The sequence below is a fragment of the Ziziphus jujuba genome, chromosome 5 (genome assembly GCF_031755915.1).
Source record: "Ziziphus jujuba cultivar Dongzao chromosome 5, ASM3175591v1".
Lineage (NCBI taxonomy): Eukaryota > Viridiplantae > Streptophyta > Magnoliopsida > Rosales > Rhamnaceae > Ziziphus > Ziziphus jujuba.
In genome coordinates, this window is record NC_083383.1 from 295,331 (window position 1) to 311,946 (window position 16,616).

The following is a 16,616-nucleotide window of genomic DNA, read 5'->3' on the forward strand; positions in this document are numbered from 1 at the left end:
CTTGTACAATTTGGGAAGGGGTTTTGATGGATCAAAAAGAAGAATCTACCTCAACCAATGTGCCCTTAGGCACGACCATACATAACGTAGAAATCACACTTGGAACGGGTGGACAAGTAGCTAGAGCAGCAGGTGCTATAGCAAAACTAATTGCAAAGGAGGGGAAATTAGCCACATTAAAATTACCTTCCGGGGAAGTCCATTTGATACCCAAAAACTGCTCAGCAACAGTCGGACAAGTGGGAATGCTGGGGTGAACCAGAAAATAGTTAACATCGATAGTATATTTAGTTAATATATATAGTATATATAGTTAACTATTTTATTATTTTTAATATTTTTTTGCTTTTAATTTAAATATATATATATATATATATGGGCAAATGATGGGAACTGAACTGGCGCATGGTGGATTCACAATCCCCTACCTTGATCCACTTGGCTACATCTGCCCCTATTACAAATTACAAACTTACAAATTATAAACAAATAGGTCAATTTACACCATTTATCATTTTTTTTCATTCTTCAAAGTAAAAGAAGAAAAAATGGAATTGAAACCTTTAAATTTAAATGTAAAATAAAAAAGATTGAAAAGAGGATATTGAAAATAAAAATTTCTACATGACGACAGTATGGGTAAGTTGAAGTAAAGATAAAGTAAAGCCAAAAAAAAAAAAAACTCCTAAAGGAGCAATAACAAACTTCTTGCTAGAATAAGAAATTGATTATTGTTCCTTCATTTCAATAACTCAGTATACACTAATACCAAAGTCTTATCCATTTATAGATGGAGCTTCGACTGTAACTAGATCTAGAGGGAAGTTATAAGCGTTACATTCATGCATAACTTCCATACTCAAGTTAGCACGGTTGACAATATCAGCCCAAGTATTAATTACACGACCTTGACTATCAACTATAGATTGGTTGAAATTGAAACCATTTAAGTTAAAAGCTATAGTGTTGATACCTAAAACAGTGAACCAAATACCTGCTACAGGCCAGGTAGCTAGGAAGAAATGTAAAGAATGAGAGTTGTTGAAACTAGCATATTGGAAGATTAATCGTCCAAAACAACCATGAGGAGTTATGATATTGTAGGTTTCTTCCTCTTGACCGAATCTGCAACCTTCATTAGCATATTAATTTTCTATGGTTTCCTTGATAAAACTAGAAGTTACCAAGGAACCATGCATATCACTGAATAGGGAGCCGCCGAATACACTAGCTACGCCTAACATGTGAAATGGGTGCACAAGGATGTTGTGCTAAGCTTGGAATAAAATCATGAAGTTGAAAGTACCAGAGATTCCTAGAGGCATATCGTTAGAAAAGCTTCCTTGACCAATTGGATAGATCAAGAAAACAGCAGTAGCAGCTGCAATAGGAGCTGAATATGCAACAGCAATCCAAGGGCGCATATCCAGACGGAAACTTAGTTCGCACTCACGACCCATGTAACAAGCTACACCAAGTAAAAAGTGTAGAACAATTAGCCTGTAAGGACCACCATGATATAACCATTCATCAACGGAAGTTGCTTCCCATATCAGGTAAAAGTGCAAACCTATCGCTTCAGAAGTAGGAATAATGGCACTAGAAATAATATTGTTTCCATAAAGTAGAGATCCAGAAACAGGTTCACGAATACCATCAATATCTACCAGAGGGGCAGCAATGAAAGCAATACTAAATATAGAAGTTGCGGTCAATAAAGTAGGGATCATCAAAACACCAAACCATCCAATGTAAAGACAATTTTCAGTGCTGGTTATCCAATTACACAAGTGACCCATAGGCTTTCGCTTTTGTGTCCCTCTAAAATTGCAGTCATGGTAAAATCTTGGTTTATTTAATTATTAATCATCAAGGACTCCCAAGCACATGAATTTTCTATAAATAGATAATCGAGGGCTTGTTATTTAACAATATAACATGACTTATATACCCATGTCAGCCAATATTTAACATCCATAGATATCTCAAGGTTTTTATCTATCTAGATTCATCCATTTTTTTTAATAAACCAAATAAATAAATTGAATAAAAATAACACGAAAATAAAATAACTTACAAAATTAGGATTAAAATTCGGATTTAATTTAGTTACATATGATTTTGATAGAATAATTAGAATGGGTTGCTTGATGCTCAAACCGGCAACTTGTTGGATGGAGTAGATAATTTACTTCATAGAATTAGAAAATAAAAAATAGGTAAAAATCTCTCCCCAAACCGTTCTTACATTTTTCATTGCACACGGCTTTCGCTAGCCAAGCCTCTAAGAAAGTTGAATATTTAGTTGATCAACCCTTACTCTTACTGCATGAACATTTCATAATAGATGACTAAATAAATTTTTTGTCATCTCTTCAGCATTTAAGGATAATTTCCATTTCCATGGTCGAATAGCCAATCGTTCATTATTGACCAAATCATTGATGCAAACAATATCCAAATACCAAATTCGCCCTCAACATAACCTTCAAAAAGTCAAATAAGTTCTTGGAAAAATCAAATAAAGAACCCTTTCTTTTTGCATAAAAAACTCTTCCAATAATTCCAAACCTAATCTTTTCAAAAAAACCCGTACAATATTTTTCTGTTTACGAGCCAAAAGTTTTAAGACAAGAAAGTCGAAGTATATACTTTATTCGATACAAACTCCTTTTTTTTTTTTTTAAGGATCCACTGAAATAATGAGAAAGATGTCTATATACACAGGCAAATCGGTTGATAATCTCAAAATTTGACGAATCGGCCCAGGTCCACCTACTAAAAGGATGTCGTAATGCGCTACAAAATTTCAGTTTAGCTAATGATCCAATCATTAGGCTAATTAGAACTAATGTATCAAGATTCTTTATAGCATTATCTATTATTAATAAATTTTCTAGCATTTGACTCCGTACCACTGAAAGATGATAGCCTAAAAAGTTGAAAGAATGGTTGGCTAATTAGTTTATATAGATCCTTCCTGGTTGGGTCCACACAAAAAAATGATATTGCCATAAAAGGACAAGAAAATATTTCCATTTATTCATTACAAAAGGCATATCTTTTGAAAACAAAATCAATTTTCCTTGATATCGAACATAATGCATGAAAGGCTCCGTGAAGAACCATAAGACCACTAGAAAATCAGTAGAAAAGACTTCTTGTACAGGATGTTTTATTTTTCCATAGAAACAAATTCGCCCAAAAATTATGCCAGAAGATGTTAATTGTAAATGAGAAGATCGATTACAGAGAAAAAGTAAGATGGATTCATATTCATAAACATGAGAATTATATAGGAACAAGAAAAATCTTGAATTACTTTTCAAAAAAAAAGAAATAGATTTTTTTGGAGTAATAAAACTATTCCAGTTATAATACTCGTCAAGAAAAAAGCCGTAATAAATGCAAAGAAGGGGCATCTTTTGCCCAGTAGCGAAGGGTTTGAATCAAGATTTCTAGATGAATGGGGTAGGATATTCATACATCTGATACATAATTTAAATGTCAGAATTTGTCCTTTAAAAATGGAAGTATTGAATGAATTGATCATAAATTAAAATATTTTATGATTTCTGACCTCGAAGATTCTAATCATAGGAATCATAAGGAAAATGGAATTCCCATAATGATTGCAAATCCCTCGGATATCATTTGAGAATACAAATTCTTATTATACCTAAAACATTTATTTTAGTCATAATCATTAGCAGAAATAATCAAATGATTCTAGTGATACATTCTTGTAATTAAATGTTTTACAATTGGTAAACTAGATTTATTGTCATAACCTACATTTTCCAGCAAACATGATCCATTTGAACAATGACCATGAGCAAATGCATAAATGTACTCCCAAAAGATAAATGGGTATAGGAGATCGTGTTGCTGAGATCTATCTAGTTCGAAATACCTTGAAATTCTTCCATTTGAAATTGAATTTGAACTGGAGATAAGGGGTTTATTGGGTTATCAAATGATACAAAGTACCATACAGTCAAAACAATGTATTATAGTATGAAAAAGGTAGATACCTCGGAAAAAGGTAAGACCATTGGCAGACTCTCTATCCTCTTTTTTTTTCATCTAAGTGGTTTATGTTCAGTCTAAGATAACAAGATGGTTAGATATCCTTTATTTTTACAATCCAATCGCTCTTTTGATTTTTTTTTTTTTTAAATCTCTTTATCAATATACTGCCTTCTTCTACACATTTATTTCCACCTCATAATGGAGGATACCTAATAGGTAGGACTCATAAAAAATGGATAATCCCTCATGGAAAAGCCTTTCCCGCATCAAGCACTAATATATTTTTAACATCCAATTAGTTCAGGTGATCATTCGAATAATCATTAAAAAATGAAGACCAAAAGCTCGTTACTCTTTGTTTCCCTATAATTGGGGCCACAGTTGGGCTCTGTCCATTTATTTACTCAACCCAACTTGAAATTGATTTTCCAATTTCTGTTTTTCTGCCACACCAAGAATTCAAACAATTTAAACAAGGTTTTGGACATATCCAGAAAGATGAAATATTCTCAGAATTCTCCATTGATACGACATGCTACTTTTTCCATTCATTCCTTGCAGGACCAGTCGCGATCTTACAAACTCTACAAATGGTATGGATGAATACGTTGCTTCATACAAATGTGTTAAAGATGCTAGCCGCACTTAAAAGCCGAGTATTCTACCATTGAGTTAGCAACCCAAATAAAAGAATTAAAATGTGTAGAAACAATAAGAATCCCAATAAAATAAATAAAGAGGTTGAATTGCACGGCGTAATCACAACATTGAATTTGAAATGGCAAAACAAATTGTATCACAAAAAAAAAAAAAAAAAAACTTCTTGTAGTACAGAAAATCTAATGAACCCATTCCTTAAATGAAATCAAATCTATGGCACAGAGAAAAATAGATCCATTTATCCATGATCGAATTATATTTATTTGATACACTGTTGTCAATATGAGTATTTGAGAAAAGAATACAATGGAGAACTAGAAAAAAATAAAATATTATAAATTTAAATAAAAAAATAAAGACTTATGTTGGACTGGCACTGCATAGCTAATCGAAATATAGACAAATAAGGGATGTAGATGTAAGAAAAAAGTAATAACGAAAAAAAAAAAGACGAAGTAGAAAAAAGCTCGAATTTAGTCAATTAATCAATATAAGTAAAAGAAAAAAGCTTAATCTCCCATTTTATTTGTTCATAGAAATCCAACTAACCCCCATTACCATTGATGGTAATACCCAAAATCGAAAGTAGGAATAACAAATTAAAAGAGAATAGCAGGGAAAAGACTATACAGAGCTCTCTACAAGTTAGAAACGATATACATATAAGTTAGAAAATATATATTTTTTCTGCTAATAATAATAATAACTAATAAAAGTAAAAGAGACCTTCGAATGACTAAATAGTAATACTGGTATATCTCTTAGTAATGACTAATGACTATTCACATGGTTTGGATAGAGTAATAGTAATATATTCTATGTAAGAAATAAAGTGTCTTCATTTAGGAACTTCTAATTGAGATATGAATACATTAGGTTGCATAAAAAAGAATTGCATCAATTCAAAGCCCCTCAAAAAAATTTTATAAGATTAAAAAAGTCCGTTAAGTGCCCCCTGACTATGTCATAATAGATTCGAACACTTGCCCTGGATCGACTTCTCTAGTAAATAACGAAGGAAAATAGATAGATGGGAGATAGAAGATAAAAAAATAACTCTAAACATCTGTCATAGGTTCACTAATTACTTAACTATTGGCTGGTCTCTTTGTATGAGTTGTCTAGAAAGAGGAGGACTCAATGATTATTAGTTCACCGGAACTAGAAGTTAAAATTTTGGTAGATAGGGATACCATAAAAACTTCTTTCTAGGAATGGGCCAGACCACGTCATTTCTCAAGAACAATAGCTAAAGGACCAAATACTACCACTTGGATCTGAAACTTACACGCTGATGCTTACGATTTTGATAGCAATACCAATGATTTGGAAGAGATCTCTCAAATAGTATTTAGTGCCTATTTTGGCCAACTCTCCATCATTTTTCTTTGGCTGAGTGGTATGTATTTCCACGATGCTCGTTTTTCCAATTATGAAGCATGGCTAAGCGATCATACACACATTGGCCCTAATGCCTAAGTGGTTTGGCCAATAGTGGGTCAAGAAATATTGAATGGTGATGTAGGCGGTGGTTTCCAAGGACTACAAATAACCTCTGGTTTTTTTCAGCTTTGGTGAGCATCTAGAATAACTAGTGAATTACAGCTCTATTGTATTGCAATTGGTGCATTGTTTTTTGCGAGCTTAATGCTTTTTGTTGTTTGGTTCCATTATCACAAAACTGCTCCAAAATTAGCTTGGTTCTTAGGTGTAGATTCTATGTTGAATCATCATTTAGCAGGGTTACTAGGACTTAGGTCTCTTTCTTGGGCAAGGCATCAAGTACATGTATCTTTACCGATTAATCAATTTCTAAATACTGGAGTAGATCCTAAAGAGATTCCAATGCCTCATGAATTTATCTTGAATCGGGATCTTTTGGCTTAAATTTATCCAGTTTTGGTGAGGGAGCAACCTTTTTTTTCACATTGAATTGGTTAAAATATGCAGAATTTCTTACCTTTCATCGAGGATTAGATCCAGTAACCGGGGATCTATGGTTGACTGATATAGAACACCATTATTTAGCTATTGCAATTCTTTTCCTAATAGCAGGTCACATGTATAGGAGCAACTTGGCCACTGGTCATGGCATAAAAGATATTTTAGAGGCTCATAAAGGCCCATTTACTGGCCAGGGTCATAAAGGTATATATGAGATCCTAACAACATCGTGGCATGCTCAATTATCTATTAACCTAGCTATGTTGGGCTCTTTAACCATTTTTGTAGCTCACCATATGTATTCGATGCCCCTTTATCCATATCTAGCTACTAACTATGGTATACAACTTTCATTGTTCATACATCACATGTGGATTGGTGGATTTCTCATAGTTGGTGCTGCTACACATGCAGCCATTTTTATTGTAAGAGACTATGATCCAACTACTAAATACAATGATCTATTAGATCGTGTCCTTAGACATCGTGATGCAATCATATCACATCTCGACTAGGTATATATATTTTTAGGTTTTCACAGTTTTGGTTTGTATATTCATAATGATACTATGAGCGCTTTAGGGTGTCCCAAAGATATTTTTTCAGATACTGCTATACAATTACAACTCGTCTTTGCTCAATGGATACAAAACACCCATGCTTTAACACCTAGCGCAATGGCCCCTAGTTCAACAACAAGTACCGGTTCAACTTGGGGGGGGGGGGGGGGTGGTGATTTGGTGGCCATGGGCGGCAAGGTTGCTTTGTTACCTATTCCATGAAGAACCGCCGATTTTTTAGTACATCATATTCATGCATTTACAATTCATGTGACGGTATTGATACTTCTAAAAGGTGTTCTATTTGCTCGTGATACGAACCTAGGATGACCTGCTCCTAAACCCGTATTATATTAGACCGGATCTCAATTAAGTTCAAGTTCTAATGGAATGGACCTCAACCCCTAACCAACCTGTGGTTAGAAACCTTGGCATAATGTAGACACCACAATAGGGGATGGAAAACCTATTGATAAGTCAAGCTAAAACAACCAATTGTCTAATGGTGTTTTAGGTGTTCTCAAAGAACAAAGAGATAATTAATCTCACAAGTATTTTCTTAATCAAATCAAAGTTAATTCTTATTCATAACTAAGCCTTTAAATAGACTTTGAAAAGACAACTTAAAAACCCTAGAACATAAAGAAAACCAGCCACCACACATAAAGAAACCTAGTTGGCCAAAACTATACTTCCTTTCATAATCTAAGTTTGATTAATTAATTCCTTTATATTAAATTAGGAATTAATTAATTTACAATGGAAAGAAATGGAAAGAATAAAATAAAAAACCTTCCTAAAGTTATTTGTCCAGAAAATAAATAAATAAAAGCCAAAAAGTAATGGTAGTTTCCTAAAACAAAAAGTAAAAACAAATTAGGAAACTAAAAATGCTAGCCTTTTGATCAAGTTGACTTTTATCAATCTTTGACCTCTTTGAGCTCCAAATCAGCTTCTAGATGCTTTTTAGGTTGCCAAATAAGCTGAATATGAAGTCCCACACGTTGCCCATGCTTGGAAAAATAAGACAAGGCTAATACAGTAAAAAATAGTAAAGCCAGCAAGCAATACAGCAAATTCGGCCAAATTGTTGATGCTGTCCGTACAAGCCCTTTTTGATTGCATTTGAGGCTGCTTTAACTTGATTCCATGACCTCTTAGGCATATGTATTGAACCCATAAATCATTGGAACCATTTCATGCTTCCAGGACTCCAAATATGTACCAAAACTGTCACCCGGGTCCGTACCAGTCTCCAGCGCCTGTATCAGCAAAACAGGTCTTGGTTATTTGGTCATGATCATTCCTTCTTGATTATGATTTATCCTTTGAATAAGCACAGCAAGGTTATCCTTGAACTTCTTGGCTTGTGCTCTAGTGATTGGTCCCACCTTCATCCGTAACAGATCGGCACCCCAGCGGGTTGTCGGTTGTACGGGTTCTGGCGGATTCGCATCATTCCCCTCCTCTTGAAGATGTTCTCTCGTTGAATTTGTTCTTCATCCTTGTAAAAGGCAAGTACCCTCCTTGAGACCAAATTTAGCTAAACATTTGATGTGTTTAATGGTTCGGCCTCATCATCAAGTCCTTCATCTTCTTGTTCGATTTCAGCCTCACTAGCCTCACTTTCGGATTCCACTTCTCCATTACCCCTAATTACCATTATCCTTCTATTTAGGCATTCGCTGCCTATATGTCCTCTTCCTTGGAACTTGAAACAAATAATTTCTCTTGACTTTTGAGGTTTAGGTTCAGATTTTACCTCACCTTTAATGGCTTGGGCAGATTCGGTTTTAAATTCTCTTCTCGGCCGGTTGGTAACTTCTTCACCAAGTTTCAGCTTCAGCTTGCTTTCATAAGTGGAATTGTTTTTCCAGCCACTTGAACTTGTCCTTCCCCTGCTAGAAACTCCTACAAACCATGTGCTAACACCCCTCCTCTTGAATTGGTTCTCAAGCTTAACGGCAACATGCAACATCTCCTTCAACTCCAAGTATTGTTACAATTCAAGCTGGTTGGCAATGTCACGGTTCAAAGCACCAAGAAATCTCGCCATTGTTGCCTCCCTATCCTCATTCATATTCAGCCTCATCATGAGCATCTCCATCTCTTTGTAATAATCCTCCATGGACCTACTTCCTTGAGACAAAGATTGAAGCCGTTTATGCAGCAACCTATGGTAATGTGATGGCACAAACCGCTTTCTCATGGCTCCTTTCATTTGTCGTCATGTTGTAATCAAGTCATCACCAACTCTTCTTCGGGTGCTTTGCTCATTTGTCCACCATTGGAGTGCATAATGGCCAAACTCCATTGCTGCCAACTTCACCTTCTTACCTTCCGAATAGTTGTGGCAGTAAAAAATCATCTCCATTTTTCTTCCCACTCCAAATAAGCTTCCGGATCACTTTTACCCATAAAAGGTGGGATGCTAACCTTGACATTTCCCAAATCATCATCTGTATCTTCCCTCCTATATCTTCCATGGCCAGCTCTATCTTGGACAGCAAAAGTTTCGTCCATACCTTCCTCAAAGTCTCCACCGAATGGCTCCTCATCAAATTCCTCTCTCGGTCTCTCACGACCTCCTCGTCCTCGGCCTTGTCCTCCATGGAATTCTTGCCTATTTCTTGTGTTAGGCATTCCTTGTAAGACTTCTAGCCTTCCCATTCTTTGATTCATATGCTCAACTTGAGTATTAACCCACTGTATTGACTCCAGAACAGCTCTCATGTCAACTTGGTCTCCACTCCCGGTAGCTCGGGCATCGCCATGGACTGCTATGGACTCTTCCTCATTGATCCTCAAGGGTGGATCTCCTCTTCTTATTCTAGAATCTGCCATGTTAGAAAAATACTGCAAAAATAAAATAAATCCTCACAATATTCACTCCCTCATGTGTTCCACTCAAACAAGGTCTCGACACTCGTGTTTGCACACTAGTTTCGGCTTTTACCCTCTTTTAAGCTCACACACTCTTGCCTTTTTCTGCTCAATGAATTATCTCAAAGTTCTAATTAAAACACCCACAAAACAGCAATTAGATCACTAGTATGTTTTAATTAAACTTATCAACAAAACAGTAAGCAAAAATAAACAAATACCGAACGGAATGAAAATACCTATTTTCGGTTTTTGTAGACAAAATAAAGCAAATTAATGAGAAAACTTTGGAATTTTGAAGAACTGGACCAGATGGTAATAGATTATGAGGTCAAGAATAAAATTCTAGAAAAAGAAATTCAAATACGAACAAGAATCAAAGAGAACAAAAATATAGAAAAGTTGTTGGTTGTTGTTCTTTGTAATTCAAGTTTTTGTATCAAATCCTTTAACTAATTTTAATCCAAATAATTTAGCACTCAAACTCAAATATCCAGCAGCAAAAATAACTCTCCAAAAACTCCAAATATGGAATAAATAGTCAACAATGCGGCAGTTCAAGGAAATTTCCAGCAAACACCGAATTCAACAAACCGATTTTTTTTTTTTTTAATTTGGCTTTTTCTTCTTCTTTCTTTTTTTTTTTTTTCACTCACAGAAAATAAATCAACTGCAGTAGCAAAGATCAACACCAAAATTTGCAATTCCACCCCAAAAATCCACCAAACCCGTAGCTTCCAACAAAAACAAAAGTGCTGTTTTTTTTTTTTTTTTTAATATGTTGCCACAAACCCTTCTTTTTTTTTTCTTTTTTTTTTTGAATATATGAATGCAAATATTTAAGACTAAAACAACAAATAAAAATTAACAAAAACCAAAATTAACAAGAACAATGATGAAAAATCAACCAACAAACTAGGAAACCAAAATACGATAAAACAAGGAAATCCTAATTCAACTAGGAATGAATTTTTTTTTTTTTTTTAAAGATGCAAAACGTGTATGATATAGATACAACCTTAACCTAATGCTAAAATTGAAGGATAACACAAAAAAAAAATAAAGCAAATAAAGATAGATCAAACCTGAACAAAATTTAGCTCTGATACTAAATGATACAAACCTAGGACGACCTGCTCCTAAACCCGTATTATATTAGCCCGGATCTCAATTAAGTTCAAGTTCTAATGGAATGGACCTCAATCCCTAACCAACCTGTGGTTAGAAACCTTGGTATAATGTAGACGCCACAATAGGGGATGGAAAACCTATTGATAAGTCAAGCTAAAACAACCAATTCTCTAATGGTGTTTTAGGTGTTCTCAAAGAACAAAGAGATAATTAATCTCACAAGTATTTTCTTAATCAAATCAAAGTTAATTATTATTGATAACTAAGCCTTTAAATAGGCTTTGAAAAGACAACTTAAAAACCTTAGAGAAAACAGGCCACCACACATAAAGAAACCTAGTTGGCCAAAACTATACTTCCTTTCCTAATCTAAGTTTGATTAATTAATTCCTTTATATTAAAATAGGAATTAATTAATTTACAATGGAAAGAATAAAATAAAAAACCTTCATAAAGTTATTTGTCCAGAAAATAAATAAATAAAAGCCAAAAAGTAATGGTAGTTTCCTAAAACAAAAAGTAAAAACAAATTAGGAAACTAAAAATGCTAGCCTTTTGATCAAGTTGACTTTTATCAATCTTTGACCTCTTTGAGCTCCAAATCAGCTTCTAGATGCTTTTTAGGATGCCAAATAAGCTGAATATGAAGTCCCACACGTTGGCCATGCTTGGAAAAATAAGAAAAGGCTAATACAGTAAAATACAGTAAAGCCAGCAAGCAATACAGCAAATTCGGCCAAATTGTTTATGCTGTCCGTACAAGCCCTTTTCGATTGCATTTGAGGCTGCTTTAACTTGATTCCATGATCTCTTAGGCATATGTATTGAACCCATAAATCATTGGAACCATTTCATGCTTCCCAGACTCAAAAAATGTACCAAAACTGTCACCCGGGTCTGTACCAGTCTCCAGCGCATGTATCAGCAAAACAGGTCTTGGTTCTTTGGTCATGATCATTCCTTCTTGATTATGATTTATCCTTTGAATAAGCACAGCAAGGTTATCCTTGAACTTCTTGGCTTTTGCTCTAGTGATTGGTCCCACCTTCATCCGTAATAGATCAGCACCCAGCGGGTTGTCGGTTGTACGAGTCCAGGCGAATTCGCATCAGCTCGTAATTCACGCTTGATAGCAGATAAAGCAAATCTTGGTTTTCATTTCTCTTGTGATAGGCCTGGAAAGGGGGGGGGGGACATGTCAAGTATTCGCTTCAGATCATGTCTTCTTAGGGCTATTCTGGATGTATAATTCAATTTCAGTAGTAATATTCCATTTCAGGTGGAAAATGCAGTCCTATGTTTATGGTAGTATAAGTGATCAAGAACTAGTAATGATGTGATTCCGCCCGAGCCCGCTCCACCGATAACCTGCTGGGGTGCTGACTCGACACGGATGAAGACTAGGCCAATCACAAAAGCTCCAATTAAGAGATTTAAGGACAACCTGGGAGTATTCATACAGGGGGTAATCAATCTCAACAGAGCTTGTCCATAGTTGAAGATACAAAGCCTATTCTAAGCATCCAAGTGGTGGAAGCCGATACGGACCCGGGTGATGGTTTTGGTACATTTTTGGAGTCCGGGAAGCATGAAATGGTTCCAATGCTTTATGGGTTCAATACATATGCCTAATATTTCATGGAATCAAGTTAAAGGAGCCTCAAATGCAATCAAAAAGGGCTTGTACGGACAGCATCAACAATTTGGCCGAATTTGCTGTATTGCTTGCTGGCTTTACTGTATTTTACTGTATTAGCCTTTTCTTATTTTTCCAAGCATGGGCAACGTGTGGGACTTCATATTCAGCTTATTTGGTATCCTACAAAGCATCTAGGAGCTGATTTGGAGCTCAAAGAGGTCAAAGATTGATCAAAGTCAACTTGAACAAAAGGCTAGCATTTTTAGTTTCCTAATTTGTTTTTACTTTTTGTTGTAGGAAACTACCATTACTTTTTGGCTTTTATTTATTTATTTTCTGGACAAATAACTTTACGAAGGTTTTTATTTTATTCTTTCCATTGTGAATTAATTAATTCCTATTTTAATATAAAGGAATTAATTAATCAAACTTAGATTAGGAAAGGAAGTATAGTTTCGGCCAACTAGGTTTATTTATGTGTGGTGGCCGGTATTCTTTATGTTCTAGGGTTTTATTTCTTGGCTTTGTAGCCTATTTAAAGGATTAGTTATCAATAAGAATACAACTTTGATTTGATTAAGAAAGTACTTGTGAGATCAATTATCTCTTTGTTCTTTGAGAACACCTAAAACACCATTAGAGAATTGGTTGTTTTAGCTTGACTTATCAATAGGTTTTCCATCCCCTATTGTGGCGTCTACATTATACCAAGGTTTCTAACCACAGGTTGGTTAGGGTTTGAGATCCATTCCATTAGAACTTAAACTTAATTAAAGATCCGGGCTAATATAATACGGGTTTAGGAGCAGGTCGTCCTAGGTTCGTATCAGGTAACTCATATCAACGGAGGCAACTTTGCGTAAAGTTCCATTAAGGATAATGGGTGGCTCTGCGATTTCTTATGGCCACTGGCATCCCAAGTAATTCAGTCCTATGGCTCTTCATTATTTGCATATGGCCTTTCTTTCCTAGGTGTTCATTTTGTATGGACTTTAGTCTAATGTGTCTATTCAGAGGGCATGGTTATTGGTAAGAACTTACTGAATCCATCGTTTGGGCTCATAATAAATTAAAAGTAGCTCTTACTACTCAGCCTAGAGCCTTGAGCGTTGTCCAAGGACTTGCTGTAGCAGTAACCCATTACCTTTTAGGTGGAATTGCCACAACATGGGCATTCTTCTTAGCAAGAATTATTGCAGTAAGATAATAGCTAGGAGTATTTGAAAGGCATTATGGCATTAAGATTTCCAAGGTTTAGCCAAGGCTTATCTCAGGACCCCACTACACATCGTATTTGGTTTGGTATTGCTACCACACATGACTTCGAAAGTCATGATGATATTATTGACATATGTCATTATCAGAAGATTTTTGCTTCCCATTTCAGGGAATTAGCAATAATTTTTCTGTTGACTTTTGGAAATCTGTTTCATGTAGCTTGGCAAGGAAACTTTAAGGCATGGGTGTAGGACCCTTTACGGGGTAAGATCTATTGCTCATGCAATTTTGGATCCTCATTTTGGTCAACCGGCTATGGAAGCTTTTACTAGGGGGGGTGCTCTTGGCCTAATGAATATCACGTAGTGGTGGTGTACAATCAGTTTACGTGCTAATGGAGATCTTTATAATGGAGCTCCTTTTTTATTATTTCTTTCTGCCATAGCTTTAATAGCCGTTGGTTACACCGACAATCGAAATAGAAACTGAGCATTTCGTGGTTCAAAAATGCCGAATCATGCCTCAATCATCATTTATCAGGACTATTCGGAGTAAGTTCCTTGGCTTGGACAGGATATTTAGTTCATGTCGCCATTCTGGGAGCCGGGGTGGAAGGGGGGGGGGGGGGAATATGTTCGCTGGAATAATTTCTTAGATGTATTGCTGCACCCCTAAGGATTAGGCCCACTTTTGACAGGTCAATGGAATCTTTATGCTCAAAGCCCCGATTCAAGTAGTCATTTATTTGGTACCTCCCAAGGGGTAGGAACTACCATTCTAACCCTTCTCGGAGGATTCCATCCACAAACGCAGAGTTTATGACTGACTATATTGCTCATCATCATTTAGCTATTGCATTTATTTTTCTTATTGCTGGTCATATGTATGGAACTAATTTCGAGATTGGGCACAGTATAAAAAATCTTTTCGAAGCACATATTCCTTTGGGGGGGGGGGGGCGACTGGGGCATGGACATAAGGGTCTTTATGACACAATAAATAATTCGATTCATTTTCAATAGGACCTTGCTCTAGCCTCTTTAGGGGTTATTACTTCCTTGGTCGCTTAACACATGCACTCTTTACCTGCTTATGCGTTCATAGCACAACACTTTACTACTCAAGCTGCTTTATTTACTCATCACCAATACATCGCAGGATTCATCATGATAGGGGCTTTTGCTTATGAAGCTATATTTTTTATTAGAGATTACAATCCAGAACAGAATGAGGGTAATGTATTGGCAAGAATGTTAGACCCTAAAGAAGCCATTATCTCCCATTTAAGTTGGGCTAGCCTCTTTCTGGGGTTGCATACTTGAGGACTTTATGTTCATAAAGATGTCATGCTTGCTTTTGGTACTCCAGAGAAACAAATCTTGATCGAACCTGTATTTGCTCAATGGATACAATCGGCTCATGGTAAAGCTTCATATGGGTTCGATGTACTTTTATCTTCAACTATGGTCCTGTGTTTAATGTAGGTCAAAGCATATGGTTGCCTGGTTGGTTAAATGCTGTTAATGAGAATAGTAGTTCACTATTCCTAACAATGGGTCTCGGAGACTTCTCGGTTCATCATGCTATTGCTTTAGGTGAACATACAACTACACTGATCTTAGTAAAAGGGGCTTTAGATGCACATGGTTCCAAGTTAGTGCTAGATAAAAAGGATTTTGGTTATAGTTTTCCTTGCAAATGTCAAGGACGAGGTGGCACTTATGATATTTCGGCTTGGGATGCATTTTATTTGGCGGTTTTCTGGATGTTAAATACCATTGGATGGGTGACTTTTTATTGGCATTGGAAGCACATCACATTATGGCAGGGTAACATTTCACAATTTAATGAGTCTTCCACTTATTTGATGGGATGGTTAAGAGATTATTTATGGTTAAACTCTTCATAACTTGTCAATGGATATAACCCTTTTGGTATGAATAGTTTTTCAGTTTGGGCATGGATGTTTTTATTTGGACATCTTGTTTGGGCTACTTGGTTTATGTTCTTAATATCTTGGCGTGGATATTGGCAAGAATTGATTGAAACTTTAGCATGGGCTCATGAACGAACACCTTTGGCTAATTTGATTGGATGGAGAGATAAACTGGTGGCTATTTCCATGGTGCAAGCAAGATTGGTCGGGTTAGCCCACTTTTCTGTAGGTTATATATTCAATTATGCAGCTATCTTGATAGCCTCTACATCAGTCAAATTTGGTTAATTATTTTTTTTTATGTGTTGTATTATCCTCGATAATATCATTTCTTTCGATGAAGAAGGGGGACTGCCTTCTTATATTTCTATGTCTAGGATCCGACTTGTATCATTGAAACTAAACTAATAGGAGTAAAACCATTATGGCAAGAAAAAGTTTGATTTAGAGGGAGAAGAAGAGGCAAAAATTGGAACAAAAATATCATTTGATTCGTCGATCCTCAAAAAAAGAAATAAGCAAAGTTCCATCGTTGAGTGAAAAATGGGAAATTCATGGAAGTTACAATCCCCACCCCGTAATAGTGCACCTACACGCCTTCATCAACATTGTT

The 16,616-nt window shown here is 35.7% G+C and overlaps 3 pseudogenes; 2 read left to right on the plus strand and 1 right to left on the minus strand.

Moving 5' to 3' along the window:
- Positions 1-776: 776 nt before the first annotated feature.
- LOC125420238 (photosystem II protein D1-like) lies at positions 777-1,837 on the minus strand (annotated as a pseudogene).
- Positions 1,838-5,832: 3,995 nt separating this feature from the next.
- On the plus strand, positions 5,833-14,056 carry LOC125420240 (photosystem I P700 chlorophyll a apoprotein A1-like; annotated as a pseudogene).
- A 25-nt stretch (positions 14,057-14,081) lies between these two features.
- On the plus strand, positions 14,082-16,053 carry LOC125420241 (photosystem I P700 chlorophyll a apoprotein A2-like; annotated as a pseudogene).
- Positions 16,054-16,616: the final 563 nt, after the last annotated feature.